This window comes from Hyla sarda, chromosome 2 (genome assembly GCF_029499605.1).
Source record: "Hyla sarda isolate aHylSar1 chromosome 2, aHylSar1.hap1, whole genome shotgun sequence".
Taxonomy (NCBI): Eukaryota; Metazoa; Chordata; class Amphibia; order Anura; family Hylidae; genus Hyla; species Hyla sarda.
In genome coordinates, this window is record NC_079190.1 from 197,361,818 (window position 1) to 197,387,406 (window position 25,589).

At 41.9% G+C, this 25,589-nt stretch overlaps 1 long non-coding RNA gene across 2 annotated transcripts in view; it reads left to right on the forward strand.

Annotated features, from left to right (window-relative positions):
* The window catches only part of LOC130355671 (uncharacterized), a 118,611-nt gene that overhangs the window by 30,360 nt on the left and 62,662 nt on the right, over positions 1-25,589 (forward strand). Inside the window, exons 3-4 of one of the 2 annotated variants that reach the window (XR_008888619.1) lie at positions 510-626; positions 18,770-18,852. This is a non-coding gene — a long non-coding RNA (uncharacterized LOC130355671). The remainder of the gene's footprint in view (positions 1-509; positions 627-18,769; positions 18,853-25,589) is intronic. The other variant, XR_008888618.1, reaches the window with a different exon arrangement.

Sequence of the window (25,589 nt, forward strand, 5' to 3'; positions counted from 1 at the left end):
AAATTCATGTCTACCAGAAAAACAGCTGACATCTTTAGAAAAAGTTCAACCAAAAAAGACGCGCAAAAAGAATGCAGGAAATATCCTTGCACAAGATTTTGCGCAAGAAAATACACCTAAAATGACTCTATATAGATTGATTAATCCCCCCCATGAGTATATGTGCAGTAACCATGCTATGAGCGTATGTGCTGTATAAGTGCTCTGAGCGTATGTGCTGTGTAAATGCTATGAGCGTATGGGCGGTATAAATGCTATTCAAAGTATAACTGTTATGATTATATGTGCTGTATAAATACCGTGATTGTATGTGCAGTATAACCGTTACTAGTGAATGCTATGAGCGTATGTATAGCATAACCAACATGCTTCACCTGTATATTATTTTTATTTATTTATTTTATTTATTTAATAAATGATGTGTGATTCCCCTATACATCAATATTTTATATATCTTGTATATATTATTTGATGTGATATGCAACAGTTTTTATTTTGTTTTTATATAGATTATCTCCATCTGGTGGACCGGTCACAATATGACTTTCCAAGGATCAATTTACCCTACCTTTGCGGCTATACAAGTTTTTCTTAACTCTACCAGTACTAAGCCGGGGATATTTAAGGTGACAGATCCAGTGTGTGTTTTTCTGCATGTGGACAAAATGGAGTACTTCTCCCATACAGCAGGGACAAGTGTTGGATTGACTAACTGGACCAACGCCCGAACAGTTTCTGTCTGGGGTGATTCAGATGTCACTACCTGGAGAACGTCCGTTGCTACGTACGTTATCCTGGACACAGCACATTGGTCCTATAATTTGGGAGAGTGCTGTACTCTCACCCTTGTGTATATGAGTTTATGCTTGGGATGATGTCAACAATGCCACTGTGCTTATGTATAAGCATATGATACATGTCCCGATATGTTAGCCAGTGAATACAATCAAAACCATAAGAAAATTTTATGGATATTCGAAAGCACTGATAATGTATAAATAATTATGTACATATGCCAATTTATTGTAATATGCACTTTATTCATGTATTTTGCTCTTTGATTCATTTGTTTACATATGTAAATGCATTGGTAATGATGTCATACTATTTCCTGTGTTCGGTGTATAAAGCCCAGCACTTATCATACATTTGTCATTGAAAAAGCCAGCGTGAGGCTGGTGAAACGTTGTCTATTGGAATACACTTTGGAATAAACCTTGCACCATGATTTTCAAGCTGTGGTGTGTTGCATCTATTTGTTTTTTATGGATTAAGGAACCGGCGACCGAGGCTCCAAGCATGCTTGCACCCCGTTCAAAATTACTTACCTATCTTTATGTGCTGTTCATATTTGGACTTTATAAATATATATATATATATATATATATATATATATATATATTTATATTTTTTTTATATGCTCAACATATACATATTACACACACAAGGCACTTATGCTCAGCATAAATGCTTTCCCATCTACTGTGATGTAAAACGGTAATGCACTGTGGTACATGCAATATATACCCGTACATACATATATGTACACACACCTGTATACTACACCAATAATTATAATTTTTTTTTAAACTAGTGTGACAACGCTAACGTCCAGCACAGCTGGGGAGCTCTTCACCCACTGGACTGTGCTGTCTGGCTTGCACGAAAAAGCGAGTCAGTGCGGGAGCAATCAACCGGCTCCCGTTGTTGCATGACCTGATTCATGACCTGAACTAGCACAGGTTCTCAGGTCCTGGTTACTGTGAGCCATTATGTTAACTGACTGCAGTAACTAACTTGTTCCTCCTGACAACAACATGCCTCTGCCTTACCAGGCTAACCCCACAGCCCACACATCTCCACTCCCCCCTATACATGGCAATGAAAACACTTACTCTGTGACCCCAGGGGTGATGCGTGCCCGACATCTGGCACTGAGGCAGCTAACCGGCTGCGCCAGAATCCGGGACCAACCATCGCAACTTGCACTCTGGAGCGCTGCAGTCACCAGTAGCGGAGCCCGTAGTGGAACTTCAGCTGCCAGTGAGGTGTCAATAGGGCTCCCGGACACGTGGTTACCGAGAACCAATGGGATTGCAGGAGAGTGTAAAGGATTACACTGAATCGGAGTGCATAGAGATTGAGCACAGTTTAGTGTGTCTGCAGCACTTCAGCTGCTATAAGTAACCAGGAGATAGATAGTATGCAGTTAGTAGCAAAGTTTACCAGACATTTCTATAGGAGAAAGATGTCGATCATCCTCCCCCTGTATCTTAAACCTACCGGAGACTTGAACCCATTGTACGGCATGCAGCAAGTCCTCCCGCCAAAGCAGCCAGCGTGGCTGCACTAGACTTCAGACCGCCCTACCCACAGTATGCTCTGGACAGCGTGGCTCCAGGTGAAAGCGTTTCCACAAATCACGTACTGTGCAGAGAAAGCAAAGTTATATACTGATGCCCCTCCCTTAATCCCTACAAGTCCCACCTAGAGGTGCAAGGGATGCAAGATACTTACGCCCCTCTCACAAATACAGCCCTATGGGCTTTATACATAAATGCGCCGGTGGGGGTCATATTATAAATGCGCTGGGGGCTAGATATATAGGCTATATGTCTGCCCACCCCTGCAGCTCTATATAGCTTGCCCCCCACAGAACTTTTAATATACATATGGCCCCCGCTGCCACTCACAATGTTCATTTTAAAAACCCCACTGGGAGCTCTGAATGGCTCCTCGGTACCAGCCATTCAGGGCTCCCCGCGGGGGATTTAAAAATGAAAGTTAAAACACACGATACATCGCAGGGTTGTGGACCATGCCTCCCGCTCCCCTGCTTAATAACTTCTGATCGCATTGTGTCTCAGAAGTGAGACCTGGTGCAATCAATCCCTAAGCCCCTGTACTACAACCCCCATCATGGAACAGATTCTGTTCCATGATGGGGGTTGTAGTATAAACACTAATGTAGCCTCCCCAGCTGTCAGCAGACTCCCATAGCTGGGGAATTACTACTCCCATCATGGAAACAAGTCTGTTCCAAGATGGGAGAAGTAGTAGTCCCAGCTGTGGGAGTCTGTAGGCAGGGGTGTTAAAACTGCCATACATGACTGATGTTATAACGGGTCTTAACGGATGAATAAACCCATTATTTTGACAGACGTTATTCAGCCGATAGCACCCGTTATTTCATCCGTTATTATACATCTGTTTTTACACAGTAAACGGGTGTTTAATAACGGATGAATGCTCATAATGGGAAAGAAGCCGAATATTAACCCCTTAAGGACCAAGACCATTTTGGCCTTAAGGACCAGGCCAATTTCATTTTTGCGTTTTTGTTTTTTCCTCTTCGCCTTTTAAAATCCATAACTCTTATATTTTCATCCACAGACCCATATAAGGGCTTGTTTTTTGCACAACGATTTTTACTTTGTAAAGACCAATTATTATTTGTGTGAGGAAATTTAAATGAAAACTGCAATTTTGCTAATTTTGGAGGGTTTCCTTTTCACGCTATAAACTTTATGGTAAAAATGCCATGTTTTCTTTATTCTGTGGCTCAATATGATTAAAATATGCAAAATATGTCTCTGATTAGCTGATAATGCCTGAGCTGAAAGTCACTCTGGCTCCAAAAGCTGTTTTCTGCATTAGGTATTCTGTCATCACTTTGCGCTGTTGGTACAGGCGGTCTAACATGTGTAATGTTGAGCCTCACCATGTTGAAACATTGCAAATGAAGCAATGTTGAGGAGGACCATTTTGTTGCTGTAGGTCTAGGAGGACATGTTTAAATGAATAAGAATGGCTAAATTCAACGCCCCCTCCCTTTGAGAGGAATTCAGACTAGTGAGCTAAATTTAAAGTGTAATAAAAAATAAATAAAAAAAAGGTGCTAGACACATAAAAATTTTATGTACATAGTCAGGATTAGGTACTGAGTGATATATTTAATAAAAAAAAGTTTTTTTTTTGGATCTGACAGGTACGCTTTAAGGAAGAAAAAAAGAAAATATATATATATTTTTAATTCAAATCAAATTCCCAGATTACAGGAATTTCATGTAGAGAATATTAATTTTAGGAAATAGAATTTAAGGTAGTGATTTTATATAAGCAGTTCTCAAAGCTGACAAAACCAAATCTAAAAACTGTTTTTATTTGAATTATTATTTCTGTAAGAATAAGACAAGTTTTGACATGTCTTCAATGTAGTCATTAATATGATGTTGAAATGGTATATTTCTGTCAGTGTAGTAGTGTTGATTAAACTGTGATAGAAAGGATACCGTTTAAAAAAACAAAGAAAAGAAAATGTAGTTATGTTTTCTTATTTACAGAACCCATGTGGTATTACATGTACAGTGAATATGAGTAAGTGTATAACATTGTTATGTTCACACTGAGAAAGTTCTGCCAGGATCTGTGCCGTTTAAATGGCCCAGAATTGATGTCTATTTTATGTGAAAAATAAGTGTAAAAACTTAAAGTTTCTAGTTTGAACATCTGCTATGGAACTTCTAAAGTGTGAACTGAGCAGCAGTCTCCTATTGAGATGAATGGGAAGCTGCTGCAAGCGGAATCTGCTCGGAATTTCCTTGTAGAAATTCTGCATAATATACAGTATCTGTAGTGGAAACCCAGCCTAAGGATAATTCAATATATTGTAATAAGTACAGAACATCCATAACAGATATAGATAACATAATAAAACATTTGTTGGTGAAGTAATCATAGCAGGTTCATGATCAAAGTTGCTTTAATACTTTACTGTCTGCTGTAAAGCAATTAATGTCATGGATTTTTTTATTTTATTTTTTTGCCAATTATGGATGAAAATGCGCATGCAAAAACACATAAGTCGGGAAATTTTACAAAGTGTAAACTGATTCCAATAGAGTCTGATATTCAATGTTGTGATCCTATTCAAGCTAATTTATTAAAATATACTGTGTTTCGAGTCCATGAGTTATTAGCAATATATAGGATAGATAATATAGATATTAGCAACTAGTTGACAAGTATGTACCTGGCAGACAGTAATGGACATGCTTAGAAAGCATCTGTGCTTGTCTTGGGGCTAAATGGCTAACTTGTGAGATTACCATAATACTGTGGCTAGCTTTTTGTGAACTGGTATTTCCTTTTTGAGTTTTCTTCTTTGACTACAAATCCAATAATTACATTTTCCTCCCTCCCACACATCAGCCACCCCACCCATTGAAACATAAATGAACTGCATCCATTCAAAAGACCTGCCTACAGCTGTTTCATTAGTTGCAGATTGTTCTCTTTGCATGTTCTGCCGATTATGAGTAGTTCTAAATGCTTTTCGTAGAATTACCTAATTTGTTAGCCTAGGTTGGGGTGGCTGTCGGCCCAGGACAACCTCTGCTTCCTCTAATCTTTTTTTTCCCTTTCCCACTCTCTGCTTAGCCCGCCAGCTTTAAATTGTGGTAGCTGATACCTCCATCTTTCTTCTTTCCAACCCTGTGGTACCTCTCCTTGAGGGTCTCCCTAGCTTCTTCCGCAGCTGCTCGCTTCTCCTCTTTTTTTTACCCTTCTCCCACCTTTTCTCTTTACTCTCTACTTGCCTTTCCCTACTACCTCTCTCCCTTGTCCCATTTCCATAGTGTTCTTTTTTTGTTTCCTAGTGTTTTTTCCTTGTGTGTCCCCCCTCTCACCCCTCCACTCCCTCCAACTTTAGCTGCTCTTGGGGTCCCACTGCATGGTAGATTTGAAATTAACCACTTATAATGTTAAAGGATTTAACTCCCCTTGTAAATGCCACAGTATACTCTTTCTTTTACAAAAGGATAAAATTACGGTGGCCTTCCTGCAAGAGACCAACTTCAAAAAAGGGAGAATCCCAAAACTGCCTCTCAATTACTTCTCTGCATGGTTTCACATTGGGAGCACCAACTCCTCGTCCAGAGGGGTAACTATTGTTTTTCATAAAGACGTCCCCTTTATGTTGGTGGACTCCTATGATTCGGAGGATGGGTGGGCACTGTTCCTTAAAGGTAGGGTTGGCGCTGTGCCATACACCTTCACCAATCTCTATGCACCCAATAAACGACAGGTTCCCTGGCTGCTGAGTACGTTCACAGAGGGCCCCATTATGGTGGGGCTGTCATTAATGTTGCACTTGATCCGAGTCTGGATGTGTCGTCCAGCCGATCAACGGTACCTTCACTGGCACTCCACACACTGGCAAACAAACTTAGGGAGATGGGGTTGGTGGTCACCTGGAGACTCTTGAACCCTGGTGATCATCAATACTCATTTTTCTCAACCCCCCACGTGACAGCTCACCGCCTAGATTATATTTTTGGTCACAAACGCATATTGACGTCAGTTCAATCCTCAGTAATTGGACCGAGAACCCTATCAGACCATTCCCCAGTTCATATCACATTCTCACTCGCCAACTACCACGCCATGACTGGACCTGGCGACTGAACGGCACCTTGTTGACGGACGACACTCATAGCTCTACCCTGACCCTCCAATTACAGTCCTACTTTGAAATCAACCTGACTCCAGAGGTAGCCTGGCCGATAGTATGGGAGGCTCATAAAGCCTATATGAGGGGATTATTGATCGCCTTGGGTTCCAAGGTCAAAAAAGATAGAGCAAGGAGGTTTCCTCCCTATTGCAGCGGTTGACCTCTTTAGAGAGAGATCACCCAGCCTCACCATCCCCCCCACCCCCGCTGTCGTTCAGGAACTTTCTTCTGTCAGAGAAAAATTGAAGGATATTCTCCATAAGAACTATGTGATACCAAGCAATTCATAATTTTCTCTGAATCTCCCGTCCCTAACGGGGAAAGAGGGGGAGGCTCTGTTAGCACCCTGTACAGTGGAGAAACTTAGCACAGTTGTACAATCGATCCCTCTAGGTAAGAGCCCGGGCCCGGATGGCATTAGTTTGGTGTACTATAAGAAATTTAAAGATGTATTGCTCCCCAGACTGTCCCAGTGGTGCAACGCCTTGTTGCAGGGTAGCCTCCAGTCTCTAGAGGCTTATATAACCATACTCCCTAAAGAAAGGAAGGACCTCACCTTATGCTCCAGCTACAGGCCCATTTCATTGCTGAACTTAGATGTAAAATTATGGGCTAAATTGTTGGCGAGACGTATGAGCTCCTTGTTACCCAGGCTCATACACGCTGATCAAACATGTTTTATCAAGGGCAGGGAAGGGAAACATAATGCATATAGGGTCATGCATGCTATATATCATGCTTCCTCTACCCATATCCCACTGGTCGTTCTCGGCACTGATGCCGAGAAGGCTTTTGATAGGGTCTCCTGGGAATATCTTGGTCTCACCCTCACTAAATTGGGCTTCCCTAAATTGTTCGTTGATGCTAAATTCTCTCTTTATTCAATCCCCAGTACACGCATCAGAGTTAATGGTACTCTATCTCTCTCTTTCCTTATTAGGAACGGAATGAGGCAAGGATGTTCCTTGTCACCTTCCCTGTACATTATTGTCATGGAAACACTCTTGCAGGCACTGAGACAACACCTGAAGGTCCAGGGGCTGACGGTGGATGGTCACACTCACACTACAGCTGCATTTGCTGATGACCTTTTTCTTCTCATTACTAACCCAGAGGAGGCTCTCCCTGCTATCCAGGCTCTGATAGATCAGTACGGGACCTTGTCCAACTTTAAAGTCAACTTTTCTAAATCTTAGATACTGAATGTGACCCTCTCCCCTCGGAGGGTAGGGGCGCTCAAGTTGGGATCCCCTTATAAATGGCCGACACGCAGTATTCCATATTTGGGTATTGCCCTCCCTTCCTCTTTCTCTCACCTATTTGAATTGAATTATACTCCCCCTCTCCTTAAAGTGAGGAAACAACTCGATTCATATAAGCTTCCATTCCTCTTGTGGATGGGCAGGAAGAGCCTCCTACATATGTACATTATGCCATCTATCCTCTACACGTTATGCAAGGTTCCCATAGCACTCTCCTCCTCCTACCTTCTACATTGGAAAAAGCTGTTCACTTCCTTTCTTTGGTCAGGAAGGAAACCTCAGTTGCCATACAGTGTTCTTATCAGGAAAATACATCAGGGAGGTTTAGGCCTCCCTGATGTGGAACAGTGGTACAAAGTGGTTCATTCACAGAGATTGGCAGAGATGTTGTCCTCTTCTAGTTTGCTTCAAGGTAACTCGCTCGAGCTACGACAACTTACTGCCCCAAATGTACCACTGGAAATGGCCCGTGGCTCCCTGCTGGATCCTTTCCCTCCAAAATTTCTAACCCCCTTCTGCAGGGTACCCTGGGGGTTTAAAAAGCGTTTAACAGAAGTTTCCGCCCCACTCCATCTCTCCTCCCGACAATATCTCCGGCCCCCCCTAGTTCACTTATCCCCTACGTACTTTTCCCTGACACACAAGTGGTTGACGGGGTGTGGTCCCTGCTACGTGAGGTGCCCCTAAATGACTTATGCCCCCTGCGATCAGACACCTGATCCCCTATCTTTTGGATTTTCCCAGATAACAAAAAATGTTTTCAGAATACCTTAAGAACAACAAAAAAAAAGGTGACACTCTAATCCCTTACTTTTGTTGTTCTGACTGTGCCCATGTACCTTCTTTTATCAAGGTTTTAACACTGTAAACAAGAATGGAAAACAAGAAATGTTTTCTGAAGATCAAAATGAAACAACAGCTTTATCTCCTTAAGGACAAATGACGTACTGGAACGTCATGTGTCCGCTCCAGATCTATAACCCGGGGCCATGGCGTCTAACAACGGCCGGGTCCTGTGGCTAATAGCGTGCGGCATTGATCACGGTGCCACGCGCTATTAACCCTTTAGACGCGGCGTTCAAACTTTGAACGCTGCGTCGAAAGTGAAAGTATGCCGGTTAGCTCAGTTGGCTATTCGGGATAGCCGCAGCGAAATCGCGGCATCCCAAACAGCTTACAGGACAGCAGGAGGGTCCCTACCTGCCTCCTCGCTGTCCGATCGCCGAATGACTGCTCAGTGCCTGAGATCCAGGCATGAGCGGTCAAGCGGCAGAATCATTGATTACTGGTTTCCTATGAGAAACCAGTGATCAATGTAATAGATCAGTGTGTGCAGTGTTATAGGTCCCTATGGGAGCTATAACATTGCAAAAAAAAAAGTAAAAAAAAAAAAGTGAATAAAGATCATTTAACCCCTTCCCTATTAAAAGTTTGAATCACCCCCCCTTGTCCCATAAAAAAAAAACACAGTTTAAATAAAAATAAACATATATGGTATCACCACGTGCGGAAATGTCCGAATTATAAAAATATATTGTTAATTAAACCGCATGGTCAATGGCGTACGCGCAAAAAAATTCCTAAGTCCAAAATAGTGCATTTTTGGTCACTTTTTATATCTCAAAACAATGAATAAAAAGTCCTATCAATAAGTCCTATCAATGCAAAAATGGTACCACGGTGCAAAACTTCAGATCACGGTGCAAAAAATGAGCCCTCATACTGCCCCATATGCGCAAAAATAAAAAAAGTTATAGCGGTCAGAAGATGACAATTTTAAACGTATTAATTTTCCAGTATGTAGTTATGATTTTTTCCAGAAGTACGACAAAATCAAACCTATATAAGTAGGGTATAATTTTAATCGTATGGACCTACAGAATAAAGATAAGGGGTCATTTTTACTGAAAAATGTACAACGTAGAAAAGGAAGCCTCCAAAAGTTACAAAACAGCTTTTTTTTCAATTTTGTCTCACAATGATTTTTTTTTCCGTTTCACTGTAGATGTTTGGGTAAAATGACTGACGTCATTACAAACTAGAATTGGTGGCGCAAAAAATAAGCCATCATATGGATTTTTAGGTGAAAAATTGAAAGAGTTGTGATTTTTTAAAGGCAAGGAGGAAAAAACGAAAATGCAAAAACGGAAAAACCCTCGGTCCTTAAAGGGTTAAAGGGGTTATCCAGGAATCGAAAAACAGAGATCATTTCTTTTGTGATGAGCGGCAGGGGCCATATTCAAATTTGCGATATTTCGCTCATATATGGACGAATATTCATCCTATCATTGATCACTTTTTTTCCATGTGAAAATCGCACTGAAATTTGTATAGTGCGCATGCGCAATTATATCTTTCAACTAACTAACACTATACCCTACCTATATGCTAAACTAACCTACCCTATCAAAAGCTAAAAGAAGGGAGGGCTCAGTGTCCTCTGGAAGTGACGATATTCACGAACATTTGCATATTCGCATATGCAAAATATTCGCGCTCCACACCGATTCACACAGTAAATAATTTTGGAGCCTTCTTTGGACCACAAGCTGGAAGCAAGGAGGGATGATCACTTTTTTTTTTTTTTACACATTAAACATGGAGTCAAGTTGTAACACCACACCCAAAGTGAAGACACCCAAAGTGAAATTAGGTCAGTTTTTCGATTCCTGGATAACCCCCCTTTAAGTATCTATTCATAAAGATGTCCACATACAAAAAACACAAAACCGAATATTTCTAATGACTCTCTATTTAAATCAACCTTATTAATTTTAAATGTAGAAACTAAAGGCAAATGGATGTAAGCATTACTCTTTACAACCAATCAAGAGATTGCAGTATGAAAAAGAAATCACTGTAGGTCCTGGACCTGTCAGAAATTGGAATAAGATGGTTGAAAGAGAAGTAAGTGGATATTTAGGAAGATGCAACATTAATGGAAATCTTGCTTAAGAATAACCAATTTATTCAATTAATGCTGTTACCTTGTTGAGAAACCAATGTGTGTGGAGGTGCTTTCATATTTGGTGGTCCTGTGATATTTAGAGGAATCTGTCAGTGCTATCGCATGCTCAGGGCTGCAGAGATGAGTAGATAGCTGATAAGGAGATAAAATAAAATACACTGAGCCCTTAGCTAATTGCTGTTTGCAAAGTTATATTTAAGTTTTCCTTCCAAGCTCAAGTGCCAAAGAGGTGGTGCTGAGATGCAGCATGTTGTTATATGTTCCAGCAGAACTTTCAAATGGCTGGAGATATTTTGATGAAACATGTTACTTATATGTCAACTAAAAATATGGTAGAGTTAAATTAACCACTTACGGACATGCGCCATAAATGTACGGCACTGCTAAGAGGTACTTAGCGCACAGCGCCGTACATTTACGCCGCACCTTTCCTGGATCACCGTGTCTCAGGATGCGGTGATCAGAACGGGATGACTGCTGATACTCCTGAGACTCCCCTTGTCGGCAATCGCCGTGATTTGCCGATCAATTCTGACCCGTGAATGGCTTTTCTGGTGACCCAATCTCCTGGAAAATAGGGGTGATTGGGGTTGTCAGAGACAGCCCCGATCATGCCTGGGAAGTCTGGGCCTGCTTGGAGTTAAAGTTTTGCAACATCTGGAAGTACACAGTTTGGAGACCACTACACCTTCTTTTCGGCAGTCCAGGCATGCTGGGAGTTGTAGTTTTGCAACTGGTGGCACACTGGTTGGGAAACACTGTCTGTTTCCTAACTCAGTGTTTCCCAACCCGTGTGCCTCCAGCTGTTGCAAAACTACAACTCCCAGCATGCACTTACAGACCATGCATGCTGAGAGTTGTAGTTTTGCAACAGCTGGAGGTACACTAGTGCAGAAACACTGTGGTAGTCTGTTACCTAACTGAGCGTTTCCAAACCAGTGTGCCTCCAGCTGTTGCATAACTATAACTCCCAGCATGCACGGTCTGTCATGCTGACGAAGCGCATTGGCACGAAACGTGCGTTGGGGTAAGTGCAGGTGGAGCATGGCTCTGCATTGGTAATACATTTCTGATGTATGTTTTGTTTGTCCACTATCATGAGTATCCTTATTGAGGTTGTACTTATCTCTATTCTATGATTACTCTGATTGATGTGGTGTATGCACTACATTATAGTATATCATCCTTTATACCAATGTTTCAGTCTGTAGTTTCCTGCTATTTTATCTTGCTATGTTGGTGACAAGTAAACCCCTTACGGAATGTAACAAGGGGTATAGTGAGCCTTAACTCCCCACAGGCGTTTTACAAATTTTCGTTAAAGTTGGATGGGATAATGAAAAAAAAATTTTTTTTCACTAATATGCTGGTGTTACCCTACATTTTTCACAAGGGAAAATTGGAAAAAAGCCCCCCAAATTGTGTAACCCATTTTCTTCTGAGTAAGAGCATACCCCACATGTGGATGTAAAGTGCTCTGCGGGCACACTACAATGCTCAAAAGAGAAGGAGCGCCATTGGGCTTTTGGAGAGAACATTTGTCCGGAATTGAAGGTCACGTGTGTTTACAAAGCCCCCATGGTGCCAGGACAATGAATCACATATGACCCCATTTTGGAAACTAAACCCCTCACATAATGTAATAAGGAGTACAGTGAGCATTTACGCCCCACAGGTGTCTGAGAGATTTTTGGAACAGTTGTCCGTGAAAAGGAAAAATAAAAATTTTCATTTGCACAGCCTACTATTCCAAAGATCTGTCAAACACCAGTGGGGTGTAGTTGCTCATTGCACCGCTTATTAAATTTTGTGAAAGGTATAGTTTCCAAGAGGGGGTCACATGTGGGGGGGTGCCCCCCCCCCCCACACACACACATGTGACCCCATTTTGGAAACTACACCTTTCACAGAATTAAATAAGGGGAGCAGTGAGCATTTACACCCACTGGCATTTGACAGATCTTTGGAATAGGAGGCTGTGGACCGGGGGCCCATGTTCATTTACAATGCCCCCATGGTGCCAGAACAGTAACCCCCCCCCCGTATACTGTTCTGGCACCATGGGGGCTTTGTAAATGCACACGGCCCCCGACTTCCATTCCAAACAAATTATCTCTCCAAAAGCTCAACATGCCCCCCCCAAAGCCATTTCAGTAAAATTTGCTTTCCAAAAGCCAAATGGGACTCCTTCTCTTCTGAGCATTGTAGTGCACCAGCAGAGCATTTGACGTCCACACATGGGGTATTTCCATACATTTTGGGGGGCATTTTCTCCTATTACCCCTTCTAAAAATGTAAAATTTGGGGAAAAACCAGCATTTTAGTGAAACATTTTTTTTTATCATTTACACATCCAAGTTTAATGAAAAGTCGTCAAACACCTGTGGGGTGTTAAGGCTCACTGTACCCCTTTTTATGTTCCTTGAGGGGTTTAGTTTCCAAAATTTTATGCCATGTGTTTTTTTTTTTTTTTTTTTTGCTCTTCTGGCACCATAGGGGCTTCCTAAATGTGACATGCCCCCCAAAAACCATTTCAGCAAAATTTGCTTTCCAAAAGCCAAATGTTCTCCTGATATACAGGATGATTTGTAAATTATTAATCTTTCTGACTTTCAGCTATCTGAGGAACAGTTAAAAATGTTACAGAGAGGTCTCTCCTTTGTTCTTACCACCAGGTTGGATACATTTAATTGGATCACGGATCTTAACATCTTCTGTCGAAAATTTAAATGGCACCGATTCTTCAGATTACATAAGTGAGGAAGAATTACCTGATGTACAGTTACTGGGTGAATTATATGAGTCAGGCTGTAGGTCCCCTGGCTCCGGCCCCTTTACCACTTAGCACTCTAAAAGCACCGCATTTCCACCCATGCCAGACCTAACAAGTATTGACATCTTTTTACAGACCAGAGAAATAGAGGATTTACAATTCAAGGAAAGGGGTTGTAGATCTAACATGGCATTTACAGAAATGAAGGGCCTATTAGAACTAGAAAAGACCCAATAAATCATTATAAAGGCAGAAGATAAAGGGGGCAACCTTATCATAATGGACCATAGTAGGTACAGGAAAATGTGCCTTGACATTTTTATCCTCTAGGGACAACTATACTGTTCTTGCTTCTCATCCATCTGACCGTTATCTTGTGGAATTGAGGACCTTACTGGAAGGAGCTAAGAGTAACGGGTGCATTGATGAAAAAGAATTTGGTTATCTATATCCCAGGTTTCCTCAATTACCGACTTTTTATTGTCTTCCTAATATACACAAAGGGGTTAAGCCCCTAAAAGGGCATCCAATAGTTTCCGGGAATGGCTCTCTGACTGAAGCCATAGGTGTCTATGCAGACAGGATTCTTAGAAACATTATCACAGCTTTGCCATCATATGTCAGAGATACCATGGACTTCCTGAAATGGATTGAAAACACCCAGGTGGATCAATCAGTACTACTGGTTAGTATTGATGTAGATGCTTTATACAGCTCTATCCTACATGACAAGTGCCTCACTGCCATAGTGTTCTATTTATTATCTAGAGGGACTTTTTTAGTGGCCCATTACAATTTTGTTGTCAATTTAGTCAGATACATCCTGACCCATAACATCTTTACATTTGACGGGAAGATATACCACCAGCTCTATACCACCAGCTCGGGGGGGGGGGGGGGGGGGACGACTGCCATGGGGAGCCCATGTGCCCCATATACGCGAACCTCCTCCTGGGCTGGTGGGAAGACACCGTGGTCTTCCGACCAGAAGACAATCTCTGGACTTCCCACATGATGAGGGCAAGATATATAGACGACATCTTTGAATTATGGTCAGGCTCAAAAGATGATTTTTTTCTCCTTCATGGGGTTTTTGAATTCTAATGATCTAGGTTTGAGATTCACATATGAAATGGAGCCATTCTTGGGTGTGACAGTTCGGAAGAAAGACAGCGGTCTCCTGTTCACATTTTATATCGTAAGTCCACTGCCACTAATAGTCTACTGCATTGGTCTTCTTTTCTTCTACAAGCTTCACGCAAAGGCATTTCCAAAGGCCAATATCTCAGGGTCCGCAGGAATTGTTCCATGGACCATGAATTCTATTGAGAGGCCAAGAAATTAACGTGGCCGCTTTCAGATACTGTCCTGACTCCGGCTTTTAAACATGCACAAAATCAATCTCGTAGCGACCTTTCGGTACCTCAAACACACAAACAAAGCGAGTTGGCCACTCGCATTATTGCCACTTATGATGACCACTCAGCCTCTATCTACAAGATCTTGCGGAGACATTGGTCAACCCTACAGACAGATCCACTTCTGGACAGGGTTATATCTTCCTGACCCCTCATTACATATTGTAAGAGTCGGAGTCTTCAAGATCGCTTAGTACATAGCCATTACTCCCGACCCACTCCAACCGGGTCGTGGCTACGGCGACGGATCTGCAGCAATTTTGCTTGTAGCGGTTGCTGTGCCTGTCCCTTTATGGTGAGGAAAAAATCTGTGACCAGTTCATCCACTGGTGAGAGTTATGATATCAGGAACTTTGGCAAATGTCGCACAAAAGGAGTAATATACTTGTGTCAATGCAGTTGCCCTATGGATTATATTGGCAAAACAATACGGGGGGGTGGGGATTTTGACATATTACTCCGGAAAGAGATTTACCATTTTAAATCCCCCACTCCCCTAGGCATGAATGAGGTTCTCTCCTTCGCATGCTTTATTTAAGTACTCAGAACCATTACTCACCATTTTTAAGGCAGGGACCAATCACAGGGACATAATCAAGTCCCCTGTTGTATAATATGGTCCTTGTAGTATCCTGGCTCTAGGCCTAGTCATCAGCATGCAATTATGCTATGTTTAATTATATTTTTGACCGTTAGAGGTCAGAGACTATAAAATAAGTGAGGGTAGTGTGCTTTCCTCCATCAGTGTCCTCACAGGTCCAAGTTCTTCTGCTTTAATTCTCTGTTAGAATTTGATAACAAAAATCTTTTTTTCACTAAGTACACCAGCTACCTTAAATTGAGGTTGTTCCTGTTTTTCCCAATGTTGAGAATAATCAATTAAATATTGGAGATTTCAGCTGTCATTTTTAATCACACTGTGTCTTGGGATCCCCTTTCTCGGTGTTCCATTGGAAACCCGGACCGGGTTGGGATGTTACTCCCGAGTTGTACTTAATTTCCCATGTCTGCTATTGTTTTCATATCAATATTCCCCTGTTTTTATGCCATGCAGATCGGCTTTCTTTTTCCATGCACTGTACCTTTACACAGACGAAAGTCATACACCCGGAATGATTTGTTACACATTCACCATGTTAACTTTTAAAATACATCCAGAGTTGATGTATTGTCAGATTTACTTATAGGTCAAATATCGCCTTTATTATTACTTCCACCTCATCTATGCTGTGCAAGCGGATGGCGCTCTCGTGTGATGCAATGCGCCTAAGTCCCATTCTATACCTATGGCGCATGCGCATCACACGGGCAGACTGTGTATACAAACACAGGGCTACTGACATGTACAGGCAGTCATGTGATCCATACACCAGATAAGAGGTGCGGCGGCAGTTACGAACAGGCACCCAGCTGCATTAATCAGTATGCAGAGCCCGTAGATCCAAATGACTCAGGTGAGTCTAATTGGCTCAGTGACGCACAACACAGCGATTGGTCTAACTGACTGCAACCCATTCTGACCTCGGATGTATACTTAAGGGTAGTTGCATCTGCACATAGACATGGCGACGGGATTATCTGGCAGCACTATCACCACCAGCCGTTCCGGGGATCACGTCATGTACAGGGGGTAAACTTACGTCCCAATGCATCAAGACTTACATTTATGTCCGTTTTTCTAAAAGGGTACTTCAGCATTTAAAAACATTCCCTAGGTGTCCGATCGTGGGAGGTCTAACCTCTGGGATGCCCCCTTCTTCTATAATCTCTATAACGGGGTCCTGAATGTTTCTGCTGTATAGAGAACCGGGTTGGAACGCACTCCATGCATTCTCTATGGGAGCGATGAAGATACTTGAGTGCAGAAAAGTAGTCATACAGTTACCAAATATTACCAGCATACAAGAGAAGTATTATTTTACTATAATACACTACCACTGACCAAATCTTGTATACCTAGACCAATAATTCCATCAACATGGAACAAATCATACCACCACACATATATGGAGCATATTATAACACCATAATAACACGATAATACCATGATACTGAGTAAAAAATAATATACACAGAGTAACAATACTAATAATACCAATATACAAATACTATCAGAGCCAAATAATACTGGTGCATCAGAAACACACTATACACCGAACAGTGGCCAACTAATGTACCATAATGTAACTGAATAAAACCACTGTAAACAGAACAGCATTTCCTCCTATAAAATGCCCATTATAGAGGTAGATACCAGCCGTACACAGAATAAGTATATCATATAAATGATTGCAGTTACTGATTTGTTAGTCCCCCTTCGTAAACAGGTATGTCCTTAGGTAAGTAACCACCTCCGATAGGTAAATACATCCTTAGGTAGGTATGTCAGTAGATAGGTAGCCAAGTAGTGATGTAGCCAAGTAGGCAGATAGGTAACTTGTAGTGATGAACAGTATTGGCCATATTCGAATTTGCAATATTTTGTGAATATATAGACGCATATTCGTCCTATATTCAAGAATTTTGTGTATTCGTTATATTTGCATATTCGCGTATTCGAGGAAGAAAACAGTGAGGGGGTGGGAAACTTTAATATTGGTTGCTAGGGATGTTGTTGATAACCTCCGAGAAGTGTATTTGCATCATTCTAATTGGCCCACAAGTGAAAAGAAGGAATATGCTAATATGCGCATATGCGAATATGCCCATATGAGCAAAAAGAACGAATATTCGTAATTTTGAATATATAGCAAACATATTTGCAAATTCGCAAATTTGCGATATTCGCACTAAAAATTCAAAATACGAATATACTCGCTCAACACTAGTAGCTAGGTAGGTAGGTTGGTATGTTCCTTGGTAGGAACCCTCCAAAAACATACTCTCAAGCAGTACAGCCGGGCCATGTCCTCCCTACTCTACAGTAGGATATATGTGTGTGTGTGTGTGCGTGTATTTATAATATATATATATATATATATATATATATATATATATATATATATAGTTGTCTAGAGTTTGTGTATGTTTGTTATGCATATGCATATGCAGTGCATGTGTAATGTGTGTATACATGTGTGTAAGCAGTATGTGTATGTATAACACAGCAACACTATATTTGTGTACACTGTATTTGTGTGTTTATAGCAGTACTATAAATGTTTGCAATATAGCAGTATATATATATATATATATATATATATATATATATATATATATATATTATATTACATTTTAAGTTTTAGTTGCACAGTGAATCATATATCCGGATGACAAAATGCCTAGTCACCGTTCTAAATATGCATACTATTTACATGACACAAAAATGTAAATAGACTATAGAGATGATAAAATTAGGTGTGTTAGTCTGTAAGAAGATACCTTTAAATAGTTAAAATGTTGTGAGTCTGCAGGCATGCCATAGGCATGTGCAGTGACACAAAAGATTGAACATGTTCTATTGTGGATTTTCAGATTCAATTTGACCTTTTGAGAAGAAGGTAAAATCTAGGAAAACTCTTTGCTCTGTTAAAGTACTGGGTTGGAAGACTGTAGCTTGTTACATTTTACTCTCCAGAGTGTAATTGCACTAAGATCATTTCGTTTCCATTTGGAAAGTGAGTGGCAATTACTAGAATACAATGTATCATGCATTTGCTCACAGGATATAAAATGTATATACTAATTTGCAATAAAATGTAACAGCTGTCAGTGTATTTTCTGCTCTGTTACTTCAATAAATTGGAAGTCTGACGAGAAAATGGGAATATTGCATTTTAACACACTATATAATGCCTCTACTTTTTACAAATACAATTTTTTTTCTTTTCTTTCCAGGACAGAATGGTGGTTTGTTATTATGGCTAGTGGATAAACATTCATGTAACCAGAAGGAACAACACACAGCAAGCAGAGGAAACGTAATATTTTTCAAATATTTATTACAACCTATCTTTCCGCCTTATCTTAGAAAGCAAATGCACTTAACCTACTTCTGTCTTCAATGCCAATGACTGTATTTACAGTCAAACAGTAAAGTACTGTATGTTTTTCTTTTAATCCCTTGCTTTCTCAACGGCAATGTGCAACTGAGCAGAAATAGTTGTGTTTAATAGTCACATCTGTGCTGGGATTTCCCCGTGTCATTGTGCATTTTTTCACTATTTTTGTAATCAATGTCTGTTATAGCTAGGACAATCCTGGGATTTTGACACTTGTGTAACCCGAAGATTTGACCTTATGAACAATATTTCGACTTGAGGTCAGATTTTTCACACATAATTTGCCTTATACACACTGTGAAATCAACCTGCACTGGCTATTTGGCTGGATATTTTGCTTCCCTTCTGTATCTCCCTTAAGGTTACTGTGAGAGAAATTCTCGCTGCCTGCTGAATAGGACATCTCTTTGTGTTGCTAATTATGCTGTTGCATAATTATTAATATTGGAAACAGGAAGAAGAGACAGCCACACACAAAAAAAAACAGTGAATTCTGGTTCGGTGACAGGAAGCTAGTGCTACATTAATAAAACGTGCCTGTGCCAATATTATAGAAGATAGGAGCATTCCTTGTTAAGGATCATTTATTAACTGAGATCATCTTTTAGTTCGCCTTGGGGTAATGACTAATGTCAATGGCAAATTTCACAGTTGTCTAGAGAAATGAATTAAATTTGTAATAAAAAGCCCTTCGGCTTGTTGTACATGTTCATTTATTGGAGTAGTTGAACTAGAAGAACTGTAAAGCAACCAAGAACATCATCTTAATTTTCCTTACATATAATGGTGGCCTTTAGCACTGTTCTGTACAACGTTACCTACTATGAACGAGTAAATTGAATGAGAAGTCCTTTTAATGCAAATGAAACTAGGTGACTCTATTAAACAGTGAAGACCTTTAACGCTCACTTAAAACATAAGGCATCCGTTTTATCAGTTTAGGCCAGCAGATAATTTTTTCATTAGCCCTTTACTAAATTTCACTGAATGAATTATGCATTCATCTGGACCTGTTTTGCTGAACCGATTTCTGTCACCAGACGGTAACACCACATTTTTAATGCTTAGAGTCCAGAATTTGCACAGTGCTTACAAAATAAATGACAGATCATTTTAACATCTCATACTCTCTCTTTTGCCAGTACATCAATTATTTGGGAGGATTTAAAGTGCACGCTTATGGTTAGCTCAACCTTATTTAGATGTTCAAATGCAACAATTGGTTGATGAGTTCAATGGTTCAGACACCTTATCAATCCATAGGGGTATCATGGCTAAAACCCCACAAGTGACATCTTCTGACATGTTTTAACCCCTTAAGGACCAAGCCCATTTTGGCCTTAAGGACCAGACCAATTTTATTTTTGCATTTTCGTTTTTTCCTCCTTGCCTTCTAAAAATCATAACTCTCTTATACTTCCATCCACAGACCCATATGAGGGCTTGTTTTTTGCATCACCAATTGTACTTTGTAATGACATCACTTATTTTACCATAAAATATACGGTGCAACTAAACAAATATTATTTATGTGGAAAAATTGAAAAGAAAACCGCAATTTAGCAAATTTTGGAAGGTTTTGTTTTCCCGCTGTACACTTTCCGGTAAAAATTACATGTTTTCTTTATTCTGTGGGTCAATACAATAAAAATGATACCCATGTTATATGCTTTTCTGTAATTGTACCGCTTAAAAAAAATCTCAAACCATTTTAACAAAATTAGTATGTTTGAAATTGCCCTATTTTGACCACCTATAACTTTCTCATTTTTCCGTATATGGGGCGATATGAGGGCTCATTTTTTGCACCATGATCTTTAGTTTTTATCAGTACCACTTTTGCTTAGGTTTTACTTTTTATTCATTTTTATAAAAAAATTTTGAATAAAATGTGACAAAAAAGCAGCAATTTTGGACTTTTTAAATTTTTTTTTTATTTACTCGGTTCACTGTAGGGGATAATTAACAATATATTTTAATAGTTCATACTTTTACGCATGCGGCGATACCAAATATGTGTATTAATTCTCTTTTTACGCTTTTTGGGGGGTAAAATGGGGAAAAATGGACGTTTTACTTTTTATTGGGGGAGGGGATTTTTCACATTTTTTTACTTTTTTATTTTACATTTTTTAACTTTTTTTTTACACCTTTTATGTCCCCATAGGGGACTATTCATTGCAATCAGTTGATTGCTAATACTGTGCAGTGCTATCTATAGGACACAGCACTGCTCAGTATTATCGGTGATCTTCTGCTCTGGTCTGCTCGATCTCAGACCAGAGCATAAGACCCCGGGAGATGGCTGGAGCAAGGTGAGGGGACCTCCGGCCGCCATGCTGGATGATCGGATCCCCGCGGCAGCGCTGCGGGCGATCCGATCATCCATTCAAACTACCGCACTGCCGCAGATGCCGTGATCTGTATTGATCATGGCATCGGAGGGGTTAATGGCGGACATCCGCGCAATCGCGGATGTCTGCCATTACCGGTGGGTCCCTGGCTGCTGATATCAGCCAGGACCTGCCGGGCATGAAGCGAGCACCGCTCCGGTGCTCGCGATCATGTCGGCGCGTAAATGTACGTCATGGTGCGCGAAGTACCACGTCACCATGACGTACATTTACGTCCATTGTCGTTAAGGGGTTAAGGACATGAATATAAGTGGTATTGAAGTGGACTGTTACATTTTTAGAAAAGTTTATTGGAAGGGACAGTTACATTGTTTTAAGGCACATCAAAGCTGTATTTTGAGTAAAAATGGGTAATAATCGTTCAAAAACCATTTAGCAAAATGCCATTGAACTGTGTCATTTTCTGGTTTGGCAGAATGACAGGCCAAGATAAAGATGCTTTATAAAAGATGGTTAGTGTGGCAGAGATCACTGTGAACAGTGCCACACCATTAATAGCTGACAAATGCTGAACTCCGGTAAAGCAGATTGGCTTGTTCTGCTGATTATCTGTTTTGTCTTTTTTCTTCAAGGATAATGTGTCTTAAAATAGGTAGTAGAAAAGTCAACTGTTTTTAAAGAATAAAATATTTTTTTCTTAACTATAAAGTCTTTAATTGTAGTATGTAAATGGCCCATTGGTCTATATGCTGTAACAGGTGTATAATTGAAACCACATCATATGGTGAATAATAGGGACATTAAAGTGTACCTATTACATGATACAGAAAAAATTAAATACATCAGGCTTACTCTTAAACTGGTTTAGATCTTGTCTGCATGCTTAAATCCTGATTTTAATCCTTTTATAGCTCCTAATTTCCTTGTTTATGTTGCGCACACTGCAGGCAGTTTACTGAGAAGGAAGGGGTGTTGCTTACTTGCCCTCACATCTCACGTGGAAACTTCTTTCCCTTACTCCACAGAGCTGACTACTTGCTGCTCTGTGCAGTGGGGCTCTGTGTCCCGCTTCTGGCTCACACAGAAGGCTGATTGACAGGCTGGCAGAATGCACAGAGCCCTGCTTTTCCTGCCCACAATTCCTATTTTTTTGTCCCAGACATGACATATCAATAGCTGCAAGGAAAAGACAGTGTTCTGGACAATAGAGAGACCCTAGTGGTAAGAAGTATGGAATATTTTTTTTCAACAAAACAAATTTTTTAACAAATGCAAATTACAAATACACATATGTTATTTATAGTATGTGAAATGTTTTTGCAAATGACAAAGCCCCTTAATTGATAACCTCACATGCTTGCATAAAATACTGACCAGAATGTAGTACAATGTTCTGTTGTATGGAAATCTTATACAGATATTTGCATGACTTTTATTATTATAAAGTGTGCTTTTTGGGGATTTTGATTACATAAAAAAAGATTATGAAGACAATGATAAAGAGTTACAAAATAACAAACCTAATAAATGGTAACTCCCTTGCTAAACTGGTTATCTGGTGGTCCACACAGGTCTACGTTTTGTTTTCCTGAAGCCATGATGTGCCATACGTCCACATGAACGGGAAAAATGAACACAACCGAGGGCGCTGTCTGATGCCATCATCCAAGGGGAACCGGAGCATATGTAAGCAAATAAGTATATCTGCTTACCTTTTAGTGATGGGCTAGGAGCTTAATACCTCTAATAGCATCTAATAAATTCCATGGCGGCTGCCTCCAACCCGGACCAATCTGGCAGAAAGATCCTCGTTTTGCAAGGAATCTAGGTTCAAGGGAACAGAGTAGAAAAATTGGATTTTTCTGGGGCGCACACCAACTCAAGATAATTGGTGTGTTACGCCGAGCGCTCCGGGTCCCCGCTCCTCCCCGGAGCGCTCGCTTCACTCTCCCCGCTGCAGCGCTCCGGTCACGTCCTCTGACCCGGGGCGCTGCGATTCCGCTGCCAGCCGGGATGCGATTCGCGATGCGGGTAGCGCCCGCTCGCGATGCGCACCCCGGCTCCCCTACCTGACTCGCTCTCCGTCTGTTCTGTCCCGGCGCGCGCGGCCCCGCTCCCTAGGGCGCGCGCGCGCCGGGTCTCTGCGATTTAAAGGGCCACTGCGCCGCTGATTGGCGCAGTGGTTCCAATTAGTGTGTTCACCTGTGCACTTTCCTATATCACCTCACTTCCCCTGCACTCCCTTGCCGGATCTTGTTGCCATTGTGCCAGTGAAAGCGTTCCTTGTGTGTTCCTAGCCTGTGTTTCCAGACCTTCTGCCGTTGCCCCTGACTACGATCCTTGCTGCCTGCCCCGACCTTCTGCTACGTCCGACCTTGCTTCTGCCTACTCCCTTGTACCGCGCCTATCTTCAGCAGCCAGAGAGGTGAGCCGTTGCTAGTGGATACGACCTGGTCACTACCGCCGCAGCAAGACCATCCCGCTTTGCGGCGGGCTCTGGTGAAAACCAGTAGTGGCTTAGAACCGGTCCACTAGCACGGTCCACGCCAATCCCTCTCTGGCACAGAGGATCCACTACCTGCCAGCCGGCATCGTGACAGTAGATCCGGCCATGGATCCCGCTGAAGTTCCTCTGCCAGTTGTCGCTGACCTCACCACGGTGGTCGCCCAGCAGTCACAACAGATAGCGCAACAAGGCCAACAGCTGTCTCAACTGACCGTTATGCTACAACAGTTACTACCACAGCTTCAGCAGTCATCTCCTCCGCCAGCTCCTGCACCTCCTCCGCAGCGAGTGGCCGCTCCTGGGATACGCTTATCCTTGCCGGATAAATTTGATGGGGACTCTAAGTTTTGCCGTGGCTTTCTTTCCCAATGTTCCCTGCATCTGGAGATGATGTCGGACCTGTTTCCCACTGAAAGGTCTAAGGTGGCTTTCGTAGTCAGCCTTCTGTCCGGAAAAGCCCTGTCATGGGCCACACCGCTCTGGGACCGCAATGACCCCGTCACTGCCTCTGTACACTCCTTCTTCTCGGAAATCCGAAATGTCTTTGAGGAACCTGCCCGAGCCTCTTCTGCTGAGACTGCCCTGTTGAACCTGGTCCAGGGTAATTCTTCCGTTGGCGAGTATGCCGTACAATTCCGTACTCTTGCTTCAGAATTGTCCTGGAATAATGAGGCCCTCTGCGCGACCTTCAAAAAAGGCCTATCCAGCAACATTAAAGATGTTCTGGCCGCACGAGAAATTCCTGCTAATCTACATGAACTTATTCACCTAGCCACTCGCATTGACATGCGTTTTTCCGAAAGGCGTCAGGAACTCCGCCAAGATATGGACTCTGTTCGCACGAGGCGTTTCTTCTCCTCGGCCCCTCTCTCCTCTGGTCCCCTGCAATCTGTTCCTGTGCCTCCCGCCGTGGAGGCTATGCAGGTCGACCGGTCTCGCCTGACACCTCAAGAGAGGACACGACGCCGTATGGAGAACCTCTGCCTGTACTGTGCTAGTACCGAACACTTCCTGAGAGATTGTCCTATCCGTCCTCCCCGCCTGGAAAGACGTTCACGGACTCCGCACAAGGGTGAGACAGTCCTTGATGTCTACTCTGCTTCTCCACGTCTTACTGTGCCTGTGCGGATGTCTGCCTCTGCCTTCTCCTTCTCTACAGTGGCCTTCTTGGACTCTGGATCTGCAGGAAATTTTATTTTGGCCTCTCTCGTCAACAGGTTCAACATCCCGGTGACCAGTCTCGCCAGACCCCTCTACATCAATTGTGTAAATAATGAAAGATTGGACTGTACCATACGTTTCCGCACGGAGCCCCTTCTTATGAGCATCGGATCTCATCATGAGAGGATTGAACTTTTGGTCCTCCCCAATTGCACCTCGGAAATTCTCCTTGGACTTCCCTGGCTTCAACTTCATTCCCCAACCCTGGATTGGTCCACTGGGGAGATCAAGAGTTGGGGGTCCTCTTGTTCCAAGAACTGTCTAAAACCGGTTCCCAGTAACCCTTGCCGTAACTCTGTGGTTCCTCCAGTAACCGGTCTCCCTAAGGCCTATATGGACTTCGCGGATGTTTTCTGCAAAAAACAAGCTGAGACTCTGCCTCCTCACAGGCCTTATGATTGCCCTATCGACCTCCTCCCGGGCACTACTCCACCCCGGGGCAGAATTTATCCTCTCTCTGCCCCAGAGACTCTTGCCATGTCCGAATACGTCCAGGAGAATCTAAAAAAGGGCTTTATCCGTAAATCCTCCTCTCCTGCCGGAGCCGGATTTTTCTTTGTGTCCAAAAAAGATGG